The following is a 16166-nucleotide window of genomic DNA, read 5'->3' as shown; positions in this document are numbered from 1 at the left end:
CACCCGGGACACAAATGGAAATTGGGCTTCAAGGCATTCGAGACAGAAAACAGGAGACACTTCTTCACACAGAGAGGCGTCACAATCTGAACAAACTCCCCAGAGATGTGGCTGAAGAGACAATTTGGGAACATTCAAAAACAGACTGGATAGGATCCTTGATCACTTAGTTATTAATGACACCAAACGAGCACGATGGGGTGAATGGCCTCCTCTCGATTGGACACTGTCTTATGTTCTTATTTCCACTCTGCCCAAATGTCCTGCTTTTATGAACATAAGACTCTCCTTGCGTCATTTCCTTTGTATTCAAGCATCTCTTTAAACACTAACGGTGCCAGAGCGATGAAATACTGATTCTTCACACCGATAAACATAATTAATCATAATACCTAAATAAAGTGCCCTACTGATTATCTGCATCCTGCTTTTCCCAAACAGCAATATTTAATCCTGTATCAAGTATAGGAGGCTTACACAAAGAACACATCAAACAACATGACTGAGCTAAGCGACTTTTTATCTGAAGGTGTCTCGTGTAAATCAAAAGTTCTTGGTTCAGCTTAATTGACGTTCACAGATGTCATGGCTTGAGAAAAGAGTTCTGATTGGTTGAGGAGACGACGTCTGAAGACCCAGGGAGTCCTAAACTCTGAAAAACTGGTCCCGGAAGAAGCTGCCTTCGATCGCATGAGTCAGCCAAGGAATGTGATAAAACCTGCTACCCGCCCTGCGCAGTGTGATCCGGATCACCTCTCGTGGTTACCTCGCCTCTCTGAAGAAGAACCTCAAAGGAGTTTGCGTACTTCCAGGGAACACAGGTTGTGTAACATGTACTGGGCGGGGTATGTGGGGACAAAAACGCTAATGACCAATTATTGTACGACTACGCCACCCTCAGTCTCGAGGTGGGGCGGCCACAATTAATTCCCCGTGAGGTATAAACCTATAGGAGGCCTCCTGAGTAGCCATCGCCATTTCTGTAATAAATACATGTCCAGTAATACGTCAACACAGGCTACACAAAGCATATTACTGCCACACTTCTACCAGGGACGATTCCAGTTATTCGATAAAATGTGTTCTGCCTGTCAACGTCCCTCCCCTGCCTGATCAAACTCCACATTCGCTCTCTCTGCTTTATCTCGTTTTACGTTGAAGGAAGGGTCCTTTTCAATAATGGCTTTGTTGTCCCGTCTGCACTCTGTGCCTGGTGCTTTGTGCCGGGCTGTGCCGGGCACCGCCAAGCGGGCTAACGCAATCTGTCCCAGAGGCCCCTGCTCCTCAGGGAACAATGTCAAGGTTTTGTTGGAGCATCAGTGTGAAGATCTTTTAAATCGCTTGTTGGTTATCAGTCAGATGGGTCCGACTCCAGATAGTTTAACAGCATTGTCTGTATTTAATGATCCACTGTGGGCTGGTGTGGATACAAGCACACACATATTTTGGGCAATACTTCTTAGATTGCTGAGTGCAGACATGCCTGTCCGATCCTCAGCTGCGTCTGTCTCTGGAGATGAGCAATTTGCTTAATTGGTTGTGGAAATATAAGTTCCAAACACCAAATTACTTTTTGTAAGTATTCTATCAACCCAGATGTTTTTCTGCAAACTCTCACGGCGATCAGGATAAAGCAATGTTTGGTAGCTGTTGCCATCAGGTAGATGCACCCGGTAAAGCTCCAGACGGTTGTGTTGTGTGTCGTCTCTAGGGCACTGAGGCAACGCTCTCTCCAGCACACCTTGGCACACCTAGCAATACACTGTGTCAGGGGTGTGTCTCCTTTATTAAAAGAAACCCAAGTGGTGCAAAATATGAAATGATTAAACTGATGTTTTTTTTTGTGTTTTGTTTGCTTCGCAATGTCTTTGTCTAGCATGAGAATCAGTATTGTTGTCTCTCGGTCAGGCAGTTGCCAACAACACTGATTTTCAAAAACAAAGCAAGTACTTAGAATGGCCCCTAGATGGTGCCACTTCATTAGTGTTACTTAAATCTTTTAAATGTTGTAAACAATGTGTAATGTACGAGTGCTAAAAAATAAGTGACAGCTGCAAGAACTTTAAGGTATTACATATATTGTCAAGATATAACTGTGTGTTGTTATCAGACCCCCTCGGCAGGGTGGGATACTGTAGCTCTGAGACAATGACTTGAAACACTAACAGATTTGCCAAAACAACTGGTCCCACGTGTCTCTGTAGCTGCAGGTTGAGTCTGCGTCCCTGTTGGAAATAACGCAGTGATTTGTCTGTAGAAGCACCCTGGCCCCCTGGCACCCTGGCACCCTGAGACCGTCTCCTGTTGAAAGGTGTGAAGTGTTCCCCCCCCAGGGATGCTGTGTCAACACCCGCTGGCCGTGGGGATTGACTCAGCCTGGCACAGAGCAGCAGGGGTGGGTGCGCTGGGTGGCTGCACACTAGGTGGGGGCACATCACCCTGGACACATTTCAACAGCAGTGCGTCACTCTGGGCTTTCAACACGCCTCATATTTCACGCCCTATTGCTCACTGTGTCCTGCGTGCAGCCCGTGCATAATCCCGTCTTCCCAGCAGCTCTATCACTTCCCAGATCTGCTCTGCCACCCAGGAGGACCCTCCGCTGCACGCCGCCACCGGCTCCACTAGTGCATCGCCCTGTCTGTCAAGCCACAGGCGAGGACGGGACGTTTCTGCTTCGTTCGCGGACGCCTTTGCCTATTGTCTGCTCAGCGCTGGGCTCTTGTTTGAGCCGGAGTACAGTCTGAGCGCTCTCTTGCCGGTCTGGGCAGGTTGTCTTCCTCGGCGACGGAGATGAGGATGAAATCACTGGCTGGTCCTCCCGACGGGCTGTGATTTAATCGTTCAGATTGTGTATCAGGGACAGGATAGTAATTAAAACGAAACCCTTAATTAAGCAAGCGGAACTGTGTAAGTGGGTATGAAGGGCGTGTGTTTAGGTGGCCCATTCTGAGCTCAATTATCGTTGACACTGACTTTGGTTTATTACACGCTAGGGATTTAGGAAACTATCCGGGTGGAGTCCCTCTGTCACAGAGCCAGGGGGAAATGTAAGAAATGTTCTCCACACACAACACCACCCTCTCTGCCCCGAGATACAGGAACTGTGAGCAGACGGGCTGCCCGCCTTGGCCCACTGAGGGAGGCGCCTCTGTCCGGAGTGTTTCTCTATGTTCGTTTATATAAATAACGTCTGCAGCTCCATCAGCACATCTAGACCTGGAAAAGCCGTTAAAGTGGTCCTGATTAGGCAGTAATTACTTGACATCGGTGGATTGAAACCACGCCTCCCAGGATCAGGGTCAAAACAACAAAAATGCAAATGTACAGTTATTTTTTCCCATTTTCAGAATTGTTTTCTAGTCAGATCGCATCAGGACTTTGTCATCTGCATCCACACAGCGGCCACGACTTTAGAAAGACAAACTGACTGCATTTAGAGTGCGTTTGTGCTTACACACTCCACACACTATTAACACAAGAAGTCTAACCTTGTGTGTGTGTGAGAAAGAGAGAGAGAGGAAGTGTGTGATGCCTCGATACAGAGGACAGTTCAGCAGATACTCCACGACTCCTCCTACTGGGACGGAGGTCTCTGTGAAAGGTCATTACCCTTTAACCAACAACACACACATACACAGACAGACAGCAGTTCCTCGAAGAACAAACCCGTGGCCCATGATACCAGAGCGCAAATTCCTCTGCTTGTTTACTGCTTCAGACTGGTCAATACAAAGCAGGAGTGACCTTTTAAAAGTCCACGGCAGATGAGTCAACGGAGCTCTGTGCTGAGAACACTGACGCCCTTTAAGACAGTCAGCACATGTAAATCTAACCCCCCGGACCCTGTCACCCTCTCAGACCTTATCCCAACTGTTAAGGTACAATTTGAAATCCTTACACCAACAAAGAAGGACTTTCTGATTTTTGTGCACGATCGTATGTCTTTCTTATATTTCCTGGAGGGGAGGGAACCACTAGGCCTTAAGCTGTGGTCCAGCAGGGATTTATGTTCTCCCATGACTCTGGTTTTCCCAGAAGAGACTTTGATTTTATCTTCTTTTTATTTTATCCGAACGGTTTTCTTTGCTTGCTTTTGTTCCCCTAGTGTGTGAAGCTCTGTGTTAGTTTGTAATGAAGGATGCTTGGCTAAGTGAAAATGTAATGTCAATGAACTGAACTACACCGAAACTAATTCCTTCCAGGGAAGTGAAGGGAGAGGCAGTGTTTGTTTGCTTTGCACCGCCCTGAAGAGTGTCACCCTTGAACAGGGAAATGCCTCACACCTTGGTTAGAGACTTCCAGGAGAAATTGTGTCACGTTTCTCCACAAGGAGACGTGGGATGTTGTTTGTGAAGTCAAAGGTACTGTGTGCGTGAGCCGGAGACGTGACCGAAAGTGGAAATTGAAAATTAGCTCCGCAACTTGCATGCATGCCAGATGTCGGTCTATCCCAGGCCTTGAACTCAACACCGTGGAAAAAATGGACTGCGAGCGACTGGCTGAGGCCTGGGCACCGATGGGGGCGCAGTACCTGCAGTCATCTGAGCCGCTCGGAGGCAGAGCGGCTGTCAAATGACTCCCCATGCCAGTTTCAGTATAAGCAAATTGGCAGCCGTTCAAGTTGAAATGGAAGCCGGTTGCGTTTGAAACCGCCGGATGCGCTCAGCCTCACGTACGCCCTGACGAGGAAGCGCGCAGCTGAGCGTCTGTCAGGGCTGCTGAGCGCTGAGGCAGCAGCCAGCGCGGTAATTAAAATAAGCCCGTTTAAGCTGAACTCGCCGCGCAGCTGTTGCTCTCATCTTCGCGGACAACTGCTCCCAAAAAAAGCATCTCTGCCCCCTACGCAGGCATTTCTGTGCGTGTTTTTTAGTCGCCTCCACTACTTCCAATACTCGATGTTGCCTTGGCAGTGGGGCATGCTGGGTAATATCCGCTCCTGCCTTTCTTTCTGTTGGGAACTTGCTGGCCAGGCCTGGTGTCTTCACCGCATGTTCCTGGCGGTGCACGTCTTGGCTTCTGATGAGCTGGAAAGATCTCCGCTTCCTCTCTGTCTGGGAGATAGGGGGCTTTGTGTGGGACTCGGGAAGAAGGCAATCCATCACAGGAATCGCAGATCAGATCTGGCGATTTCTGGATGCTTAAGTGGAGTTTTGCAAAGCCCTGGCACCTTTGCTCGAGCTGCCAGGAGGAACTCTTATCCCGACAGCTGAGCTGTTGTGGAGAAACCTGAGTTGTATTAAAGTTTTCTTTTCATATGGTTTATCAAACACAGACACTTTCGGTTGTTTGTGTCTTGGAATCAAATGGGTGTGTCTTTTCAGTCATGTCCCCAGAGTTTGCCTTTTTGGATTCCTGTGTTGTTGTTCTTCACCGCTTTGATCTTAATTATCCATAAACACACGGGTGGTGGATCTCTTTCTTTAGTCAGGGACCAGGTTGAACTGCAACAACTACAATTAGATTACATTTACAAGCAATAACTTACCGAACCACAAAATTAATGTCTGTCCATAATTATTAGCCTGTAGGAACACAGTTTCCACAGCTGTCAGCTTCTAATGCAGTGATCTGGACCCAGCAGGTGCCACCAAAGGTTCATGGGTGTCAACCTCCATCTTAACCCATATTGAACCTGCGCAATGTACCCACAGCAACCTTGTGTATCAAAGAAGATTTTATTGTCAAAAGTGTAGAATTGAGAACAAGGGCAGTGATGTTCAGACTGTACAATGCACTAGTTAGAGCTCATCTGGATACTGTGGACAGTTCTGGGCTCCACACTTCAAGAAAGATATCGCTGCTCTAGAGGCAGTTCAGAGGAGAGCAACCAGACTTATTCCAGGTCTGAAGGGAATGTCCTACTGAGAGACTGAGGACCTGAACCTTTTCACCCTGGAACAGAGGAGACTACGTGGGGACTTGATCCAAGTCTTCAAAATCATGAAAGGCATCGACCACATCAAACCAGAGGAGCTTTTCCAGATCAGCAGGGACACACGCACCCGGGGACACAAATGGAAATTGGGCTTCAAGGCATTCAAGACAGAAAACAGGAGACACTTCACACAGAGAGGCGTCACAATCTGAACAAACTCCCCAGCGATGTGGCTGAAGAGACAATTTGGGAACATTCAAAAACAGACTGGATAGGATCCTTGATCACTTAGTTATTAATGGATACCAAACGAGCACGATGGGGCGAATGGGCTCCTCTCGGTTGGACACTTTATGTTCTTAAGAGTCCCTGTACCCCTCTTCCCGGTCCCTGTTACTGATATGGGCCGTGCTCCTTCTTTAAACCCAAATTCCTCTGAGATCTGCAGTCTCTGTGAATAGAAGCACCAGAAACAAAAAGGCGCACCCCGGCCCAGCCTCAGCTGCTGGGTCACGTCTCCAGTTGCAAAGCCGTCCCGGCGGGGCTGAGGAATGGACTTACTCTACCGAGTGGCACCGAGCCCGGGTTCAGGCCCTGTCCCCGGGGTGATGACAAAGTGTAATCCTGTCGTGCACCAGAGGAGGAAATTCAAGTTTCCCCTCTCCGCAATTTGAATCGGCATCATCCTATATTTATGTAAATGTGTGTGTGTGTCTAAGAGCGAGTGTGTGTCCGTGTACTTCCAGGAAGCCTGTACGTGTCGCGGCAGTGCTGGCCTCTTCCTGGCGATGACGGGACATTGTTGTGGTTGTGCGCGGGGCTCTGGACAGGTGCTGAACGATGATGTGTGGGGAAGGGCAGAGGAAACAGCCGCACTGTCCAGCTGCTCAGGAGGGGCTCCCTAAGACCAGTTCCTCTTGCCTGCGCCACCAGGCCGGTTCGCTGGGTGGGCAGTGAGCGGTCACCCAGTGAACCGCTGGGAACGCCATTGTGTGTGCGGCAGAAACGCTTCGTCATTCACACAGGAAGCCACTCTGAGAGCAGCATTGCGAACATACCTTATTAGAGCCTGCAAATCATCCATGACCCGCAACACGAACACGTCTTTAACGGTTTTGCGTGTTTGGTCTGAGGCGTTACAGATAAAACACAGGCTCCGCACGCACCTGGCAGGGTGCCACAGACCCGGGTTTGTAAAGCTGGTCACAGTGTGCTTTTATGCTGGCGCTCCAGCTAAAATCGTGTTTCACCGAAGGCTTTTACGAGATCCTGGAGGCGTTTACGCTGCCTGATTGTGCCACTATGTTTGTCACATGTCAGGCAACGAAGACTCCCGATCCCCCAGGCTGCCCCGCACTCTCACCCTTGTGCAATCTTATTAAACCCTGCTTCCTCATGCCACTGCCTACTTATCTATTCTTAGCACTACTTTCGTTTTACTGTAACTTCTCCTATACCTGCCCCTGCCTTCAGGACAAAACTGTGTGCACTTGGTAGCTCATTGTATTTTGTACCGATCGTATTACTGCACTGTGATGCTTTGCAATGTTTCTTGTGTAAACCATACTTCGCCCTGGATAAGGGTGTCTGCGAATAAATAAACAAATCAATAATAAATAATTATACCAAGGCAGACTCATTAAACACCTTGCCTCCCTGCACCAGTAACCCTCCTTGGCCGTAGGGTTGATATATAGGCTGACACATCCAACTCTCTCTCTCCGAAACAAACTCACACGAAGTCCGGGGTGCTGAAGCGCCACGACCAAAACAAAAAAAACGTACGATATCTGCGGTCGTGCTTTTCACATTCTGCATGTACACGGCTGCGTGTCTGCGGCGCCGTCGCAGGCGGGGAGATTAATGATTTGCAGGTGGTGTGTGCTTAAACGTCTGTGGTGGGGAAGATAGGCTTTGTGGTGATTACGGTTGAACTGTAGACGGTTGCTTAGGGATGTACCTCAGAGACGTATTTAGTGCTAAATACAGGGATAGAGTCGATCAACTAATGGAGATTATAATTAGTACTGGTAAGAAAAAGAAACATGAGGGACGGATTATAACTTTGTGAATGAAGTAACCTTTAAGGAAAGACTTCCTCTGCTGCTTCGGAGCGGTTTAAGAAATCCCCCCGTGCCCTTTGGTGACCCCACAAGCTACAGGAACACAAGCTAAGAGGGACTCGTCCGGCACATGCCAGAATTAACTCGCAGCAGTCAGATGTGGGACTCAGATAAGAATAGGACAGACACATCAAAATATTGACATCATTTAAAACTGAGGAGTTATCTGGGTGGGTGGATAGGTAATTATCTGCTAATGAAGCTTGTAAAGTAAATGTTTTTGGGAAAGTATTGACTTCTTTTTTTGGGTTGTAGCTGATGACAGGAAGAAAATAAACACATATTATCTAAATATTCCACCCTGGGCTGGACAGGGAGGTTACTGCAGTTTGTGTCGTCTGGGCTCCGGCCTCCATGTTCGCTCCCTCTCTCTCTGCTCAGAAATGTTTGCGGCTCATCCGCCCGACACTTCCAGAAACAAAAGCAATGACTGGAGGGCAGGACACGGAGAGACACGTTATGCGTTCAGACGGGTGTGCTTGTTATCAGATCAACCAAACAAGCACACCCAGGGAAACAAAAAAAATGAAAAAAGAAGTATGCATGTCTAATTTATGAAACTATTTACTGGCAGCCAATTCTGTTCACACACTGAATTCTTTATCAGCCTAAGTGCTAATAAAGCAGGCTCTTGTTGCATTACAGTGTGCCATGCCTCACGTATGCCTGCATACCTCTGATCAGAGTGCAGGCAACCAGGAACCTGATCTGCCCCAGTCTGCGCCTTCTGGAGGCTGGAGGAGCCCAATGGGGGTAGGTTGTCAGAGATCCAAGAAACACAGCAGTAAAAAAAGGACTGCTGACTCTCGTGCTGAAAACAAAATACCCACGAAACTTCCCAGGGCGTTTCTAGCGAATGATATCAGCGACAAAATCGTTGTATATGCTGCTTATACACGTATACTTAAACATAATGTAAGTGTATATGGGATATCACTCTCTCTAGCCCAAGATAAAAAGGTTAAAGTAAAAGGAAGCGTGAAGACTGAGGAGAAAAGGAATACATTGGAGGTGTACAGGAATATTTAAGAAGAGAACATGTTGTGTAGTCTACATAGAATCATATTTATTTATTTGTTTCTTTAGACTGTTTCCCAGACTTGTGTACCGAGTACTTTAAAGGACAAACGCGCTGATGAAAAATCGGCCAAAAACTTGACCCGATCACGGAGGTGAAGAAAACTGCCAACGATTTCCTCTCAAAATCCTCCGACTGAGTGGTTTCTCAAGCGTATCATTTTCTTGCCCTCTGTGAAGCACAAAGCGCTGACGGGACGCTGCGGAGTTCAGGAGAAAACAGCATTTGTTCAAAAGATTGAAGGAACCGTCACATATTCGTTTAATTTCCTCTCCTCGACAACAGTCACGACCCTGAATGTTTTACCCCCCGTCCCTCCCCTTTCACAAATGTTTTGTTGGGGTCATGAACGCTGCATTGCGTTTTCTCTGGCACACACCGCACAGTCCTCACCTAAAGCAAAGTCCAAGAGAAAAACGAAAGCACTGTTTATGTAAGTGCAGTGTTTTTGACAGTAGGCTGACACGGCAGGGCCTCGCTGGCGCTCTTCACAGAGGTCTTAAGAGCTGTCCTAAGATCTGAAAGGATAAAAAAGGTACAGTAAACAACAGGAAAGTGCAATGTCAGCAGTACCTGGACACAAGTCAATATCTGTTCATCGTTGCTGCTCAAAAACACCCAAGACAATACTAGGAACATATCAATAACAACCCAGCGCAATTCAGATTTCTCTTCCCCTTGTTATATAAAACCGAAGTGCATTCCTCAGAGTGTACTTTTCAAAGGTTGACTAGTTGCCCGGGCGCTGCGTTGCTGCCACCGCTTGCCCCGTGTCCCCTAGGCCCTGCTCTTTCCATCGAGTTGCACAACACAGTCGACTGCAGCGCGCGACGGGAGAGGTGGCGTGACCTGAAAACATCCCTTTCTGACTCGTGGCAAGCCCTGGCACGCACCGGCGCAGGACAGCAGGTGCCGAGAGCGGAGCCGTGACCCTGCATAGACACCCTGCGCTTAGGTGCGTTCTGGGTACTTCCCACAGCTGGCTCACGGGGATGGGAAGAGCGACGGGTGGCTCGGCTGTGAGCAGTTTATTCGGCCATGGCAGCCCTGTGTCAACTGAGCTGTTGGCAAGGAAAGTGTCTAAAGTCCTACATGTATTCTGCAAGTGTTTAGAGGTACTCCATTACTACAATACTCAACTTGTACCCTGTCTTAGCCATGTTCTGGGTAAAACAGTGCGTTACACACAGTGCACATGCAGACATAGAGCTAGTACTGCCCCCCACTCACGTCAGCCCTGTTCTGCCCCCTGTGCCCTGTGCCGTTCGAAGCCCCCGTGCCCGGCCTGGGCTCATGCTGGCTGTGAAATGCACTTGGCACGGGCAGTGGAATTAATAACTAAGTGCTGTTAAAGCTGGGGTACTGCGTCAGTGACTTTCTTTAATAAGATATATGGGTCATTCCACGAATAGAGGACATTGTGCCCCTCGCAAATTCTTCAAAACGCACTTAAACGTTATCCAACCTCCAGAAACAGATGTTTTCCCATGTCGGGAACTTGTTTTCCTCTAACTGCCTACAGTTTTTACCTACGTGGACTGAAAAGTGCGTCCACCCTGTTGTGGACATGTGCTCATCAACTGTGGTTGCAAAACATACTAAAGATTGAATATACATATTCTTGTAAACAAAGAGTCCCTAGTCCAAACTATACACACTTTGGATTATGAAAACTCTACTTTTGTACAGATCAAGTAAGTAGTTGATGTTTTATATGCCAAAGCTCTCAATTGCTTCTTTTAAAATAGGGTCTATCTTGAAAATAATATCCCAAATCATCTATATTACCGATTACCCTAATCATTCCAAACACATTTCAACAAAAGTAGTAATATATTTTCACAAGAACGTATTTCAGTATTTTAAAGAAAGGACTTTTGGAAAACATGTAGAACACTGTAAAATTTGTTCAACCCCCCTTATGTTAATACATGTGTTTAATATTCACGGATTGATGGCACTGTGGGGGGCTTAGACTCTCCAAAACACTTGAAGAAATGTAAGTTGTTGCTATTTTAATGCAAGTGTGTCGAATCGGTGTGCTTTCATTCCCACCGCTTCTGCAGTAAATGCAATCATTCTGTATTCAATTGTGAGGGATTACCTTCCATCATCAGTACTAGACTGACCCGCTCCATGCAGCCCAGACTATAGCAGTGGCGTTCAGATCTCACATGGCACACATTGTGCGGCACAGTTATTAATTCATTCGTTTTTGCAGCTATTTCCGTGCTGAGTGCAGTGTGTGTAGTGTGTGCAGTGTGTGTAGTGTGTGTAGTGGTGTGCAGGGTGTGCAGTGTGTACAGGGTGTGCAGTGTGTGCAGGGTGTGTAGTGTGTGCAGGGTGTGCTGGGTGTGTAGTGTGTGTAGTGTGTGCAGGTTGTGTAGTGTGTGTAGTGTGTGCAGGGTGTGCAGTGTGTGCAGGGTGTGTAGTGTGTGTAGTGTGTGTAGTTTGTGCAGGGTGTGTAGTGTGTACAGGGTGTGCAGTGTGTGCAGGGTGTGCAGTGTGTGCAGGGTGTGCAGGGCGTGTAGTGTGTGCAGGGTGTGTAGTGTGTGTAGTGTGTGCAGGGTGTGTAGTGTGTGTAGTGTGTGCAGGGTGTGTAGTGTGTGCAGGGTGTGCAGTGTGTGCAGGGTGTGTAGTGTGTGTAGTGTGTGTAGTTTGTGCAGGGCGTGTAGTGTGTACAGGGTGTGCAGTGTGTGCAGGGTGTGCAGTGTGTGCAGGGTGTGCAGGGCGTGTAGTGTGTGCAGGGTGTGTAGTGTGTGTAGTGTGTGCAGGGTGTGTAGTGTGTGTAGTGTGTGCAGGGTGTGCAGTGTGTGCAGGGTGTGTAGTGTGTGCTGGGTGTGTAGTGTGTGCAGGGTGTGTAGTGTGTTCAGGGTGTGCAGGGTGTGCAGGGTGTGCAGTGTGTTCAGGGTGTGCAGTGTGTAGTGTGTGCAGGGTGTGCTGGGTGTGTAGTGTGTGCAGGGTGTGCTGTGTGTGTAGTGTGTGCAGGGTGTGCTGGGTGTGTAGTGTGTGTAGTGTGTGCAGGGTGTGCTGGGTGTGCAGGGTGTGCTGGGTGTGTAGTGTGTGTAGTGTGTGCAGGGTGTGCTGGGTGTGTAGTGTGTGCAGGGTGTGTAGTGTGTGCTGGGTGTGTAGTGTGTGCTGGGTGTGTAGTGTGTGCAAGGTGTGCTGGGTGTGTAGTGTGTGCAGGGTGTGCTGGGTGTGTAGTGTGTGCAGGGTGTGCTGGGTGTGTAGTGTGTGTAGTGTGTGCAGTGTGTGCAGTGTGTGCAGTGTGTGTAGTGTGTGCAGGGTGTGTAGTGTGTGCAGTGTGTGTAGTGTGTGTAGTGTGTGCTGGGTGTGCAGTGTGTGTAGTGTGTGTAGTGTGTGCAGGGTGTGTAGTGTGTGTAGTGTGTGCAGGGTGTGTAGTGTGTGTAGTGTGTGTAGTGTGTGCAGGGTGTGTAGTGTGTGCAGTGTGTGTAGTGTGTGTAGTGTGTGCAGGGTGTGCAGGGTGTGCAGTGTGTAGTGTGTGCAGGGTGTGCTGGGTGTGTAGTGTGTGCAGGGTGTGCTGGGTGTGTAGTGTGTGTAGTGTGTGCTGGGTGTGTAGTGTGTGCAGGGTGTGCTGGGTGTGTAGTGTGTGTAGTGTGTGCAGGGTGTGCTGGGTGTGTAGTGTGTGTAGTGTGTGCAGGGTGTGCTGGGTGTGCAGGGTGTGCTGGGTGTGTAGTGTGTGTAGTGTGTGCAGGGTGTGTAGTGTGTGCAGGGTGTGCTGGGTGTGTAGTGTGTGCTGGGTGTGTAGTGTGTGCAAGGTGTGCTGGGTGTGTAGTGTGTTCAAGGTGTGTAGTGTGTGCAGGGTGTGTAGTGTGTGTAGTGTGTGTATTGTGTGCAGTGTGTGTAGTGTGTGCAGGGTGTGTAGTGTGTGTAGTGTGTGCTGGGTGTGCAGTGTGTGTAGTGTGTGCAGGGTGTGCAGTGTGTGTAGTGTGTGTAGTGTGTGTAGTGTGTGTATTGTGTGCAGGGTGTGTAGTGTGTGTAGTGTGTGCTGGGTGTGTAGTGTGTGTAGTGTGTGCAGGGTGTGTAGTGTGTGTAGTGTGTGCAGGGTGTGCAGTGTGTGCAGTGTGTGCAGTGTGTGTAGTGTGTGTAGTGTGTGTAGTGTGTGCAGGGTGTGCTGGGTGTGCAGGGTGTGCAGGGTGTGTAGTGTGTGTAGTGTGTGTGCAGGGTGTGCAGTGTGTGTAGTGTGTGTAGTGTGTGCAGGGTGTGTAGTGTGTGTAGTGTGTGCAGGGTGTGTAGTGTGTGCAGGGTGTGCTGGGTGTGTAGTGTGTGCTGGGTGTGCTGGGTGTGCAGGGTGTGCTGGGTGTGTAGTGTGTGTAGTGTGTGCAGGGTGTGTAGTGTGTGCAGGGTGTGCTGGGTGTGTAGTGTGTGCTGGGTGTGTAGTGTGTGCAAGGTGTGCTGGGTGTGTAGTGTGTGCAGTGTGTGTAGTGTGTGTAGTGTGTGTATTGTGTGCAGTGTGTGTAGTGTGTGCAGGGCGTGTAGTGTGTGTAGTGTGTGCTGGGTGTGTAGTGTGTGTAGTGTGTGCAGGGTGTGTAGTGTGTGTAGTGTGTGTAGTGTGTGCTGGGTGTGCAGGGTGTGCAGGGTGTGCAGTGTGTGTAGTGTGTGCAGGGTGTGCAGGGTGTGCTGGGTGTGCAGGGTGTGCAGGGTGTGCAGGGTGTGTAGTGTGTGTAGTGTGTGTGCAGGGTGTGTAGTGTGTGCAGGGTGTGTGCAGGGTGTGCAGTGTGTGTAGTGTGTGTAGTGTGTGCAGGGTGTGTAGTGTGTGTAGTGTGTGTAGTGTGTGTAGTGTGTGCAGGGTGTGTAGTGTGTGCTGGGTGTGCAGTGTGTGTAGTGTGTGCAGGGTGTGTAGTGTGTGCAGGGTGTGTAGTGTGTGCAGTGTGTGCAGTGTGTGTAGTGTGTGTAGTGTGTGCAGGGTGTGCAGGGTGTGCAGTGTGTGTAGTGTGTGCAGGGTGTGCAGGGTGTGCAGTGTGTGTAGTGTGTGCAGGGTGTGCAGGGTGTGCAGTGTGTGTAGTGTGTGCAGTGTGTGTAGTGTGTGTAGTGTGTGCTGGGTGTGTAGTGTGTGTAGTGTGTGCAGGGTGTGCAGGGTGTGCAGTGTGTGCAGGGTGTGTAGTGTGTGCAGGGTGTGTAGTGTGTGCAGTGTGTGCTGGGTGTGCAGGGTGTGTAGTGTGTGTAGTGTGTGCAGTGTGTGTAGTGTGTGCAGGGTGTGTAGTGTGTGTAGTGTGTGTGCAGGGTGTGTAGTGTGTGCAGGGTGTGTGCAGTGTGTGTAGTGTGTGTAGTGTGTGCAGGGTGTGTAGTGTGTGTAGTGTGTGTATTGTGTGCAGTGTGTGTAGTGTGTGCAGTGTGTGTAGTGTGTGTAGTGTGTGCTGGGTGTGCAGTGTGTGTAGTGTGTGCAGGGTGTGTAGTGTGTGCAGGGTGTGTAGTGTGTGCAGTGTGTGCAGTGTGTGTAGTGTGTGTAGTGTGTGCAGGGTGTGCAGGGTGTGCAGTGTGTGTAGTGTGTGCAGGGTGTGCAGTGTGTGCAGTGTGTGTAGTGTGTGCAGTGTGTGTAGTGTGTGTAGTGTGTGCAGGGTGTGTAGTGTGTGCAGGGTGTGTAGTGTGTGCAGTGTGTGCTGGGTGTGCAGTGTGTGCAGGGTGTGCAGGGTGTGCAGTGTGTGCAGTGTGTGCTGGGTGTGCAGTGTGTGCTGGGTGTGCAGTGTGTGCAGGGTGTGTAGTGTGTGCAGGGTGTGTAGTGTGTGCAGTGTGTGTAGTGTGTGCTGGGTGTGCAGGGTGTGCAGGGTGTGCAGTGTGTGTAGTGTGTGCAGGGTGTGCAGGGTGTGTAGTGTGTGCAGTGTGTGCAGGGTGTGCAGGGTGTGCAGGGTGTGCAGTGTGTGTAGTGTGTGCAGTGTGTGCAGTGTGTGCAGTGTGTGCAGGGTGTGCAGTGTGTGTAGTGTGTGCAGGGTGTGCAGTGTGTGTAGTGTGTGCAGGGTGTGTAGTGTGTGTAGTGTGTGTAGTGTGTGCTGGGTGTGCAGGGTGTGTAGTGTGTGCAGTGTGTGTAGTGTGTGCAGGGTGTGCAGTGTGTGTAGTGTGTGCAGTGTGTGCAGGGTGTGCAGTGTGTGCAGGGTGTGTAGTGTGTGCAGGGTGTGCAGTGTGTGTAGTGTGTGCAGGGTGTGTAGTGTGTGTAGTGTGTGTAGTGTGTGCTGGGTGTGCAGGGTGTGCAGGGTGTGTAGTGTGTGTAGTGTGTGTAGTGTGTGCTGGGTGTGCAGGGTGTGTAGTGTGTGCAGTGTGTGTAGTGTGTGTAGTGTGTGCTGGGTGTGTAGTGTGTGCAAGGTGTGCTGGGTGTGTAGTGTGTGCAGTGTGTGTAGTGTGTGTAGTGTGTGTATTGTGTGCAGTGTGTGTAGTGTGTGCAGGGTGTGTAGTGTGTGTAGTGTGTGCTGGGTGTGTAGTGTGTGTAGTGTGTGTAGTGTGTGTAGTGTGTGCTGGGTGTGCAGGGTGTGCAGGGTGTGCAGGGTGTGCTGGGTGTGGAGGGTGTGCAGGGTGTGCAGTGTGTGTAGTGTGTGTAGTGTGTGTGCAGGGTGTGTAGTGTGTGTAGTGTGTGTGCAGGGTGTGTAGTGTGTGCAGGGTGTGTGCAGGGTGTGCAGTGTGTGTAGTGTGTGTAGTGTGTGCAGGGTGTGTAGTGTGTGTAGTGTGTGTATTGTGTGCAGTGTGTGTAGTGTGTGCAGGGTGTGTAGTGTGTGCTGGGTGTGCAGTGTGTGTAGTGTGTGCAGGGTGTGTAGTGTGTGCAGTGTGTGCAGTGTGTGTAGTGTGTGTAGTGTGTGCAGGGTGTGCTGGGTGTGCAGGGTGTGCAGTGTGTGTAGTGTGTGCAGGGTGTGCAGGGTGTGCAGTGTGTGTAGTGTGTGCAGTGTGTGTAGTGTGTGTAGTGTGTGCTGGGTGTGTAGTGTGTGTAGTGTGTGCAGGGTGTGCAGGGTGTGCAGTGTGTGCAGGGTGTGTAGTGTGTGCAGTGTGTGCTGGGTGTGCAGGGTGTGTAGTGTGTGTAGTGTGTGCAGTGTGTGTAGTGTGTGCAGGGTGTGTAGTGTGTGTAGTGTGTGTGCAGGGTGTG

This window comes from Amia ocellicauda, chromosome 21 (genome assembly GCF_036373705.1).
Source record: "Amia ocellicauda isolate fAmiCal2 chromosome 21, fAmiCal2.hap1, whole genome shotgun sequence".
In the NCBI taxonomy this organism is placed as follows: domain Eukaryota; kingdom Metazoa; phylum Chordata; class Actinopteri; order Amiiformes; family Amiidae; genus Amia; species Amia ocellicauda.
Note: the sequence above shows the minus strand (reverse complement) of the source record.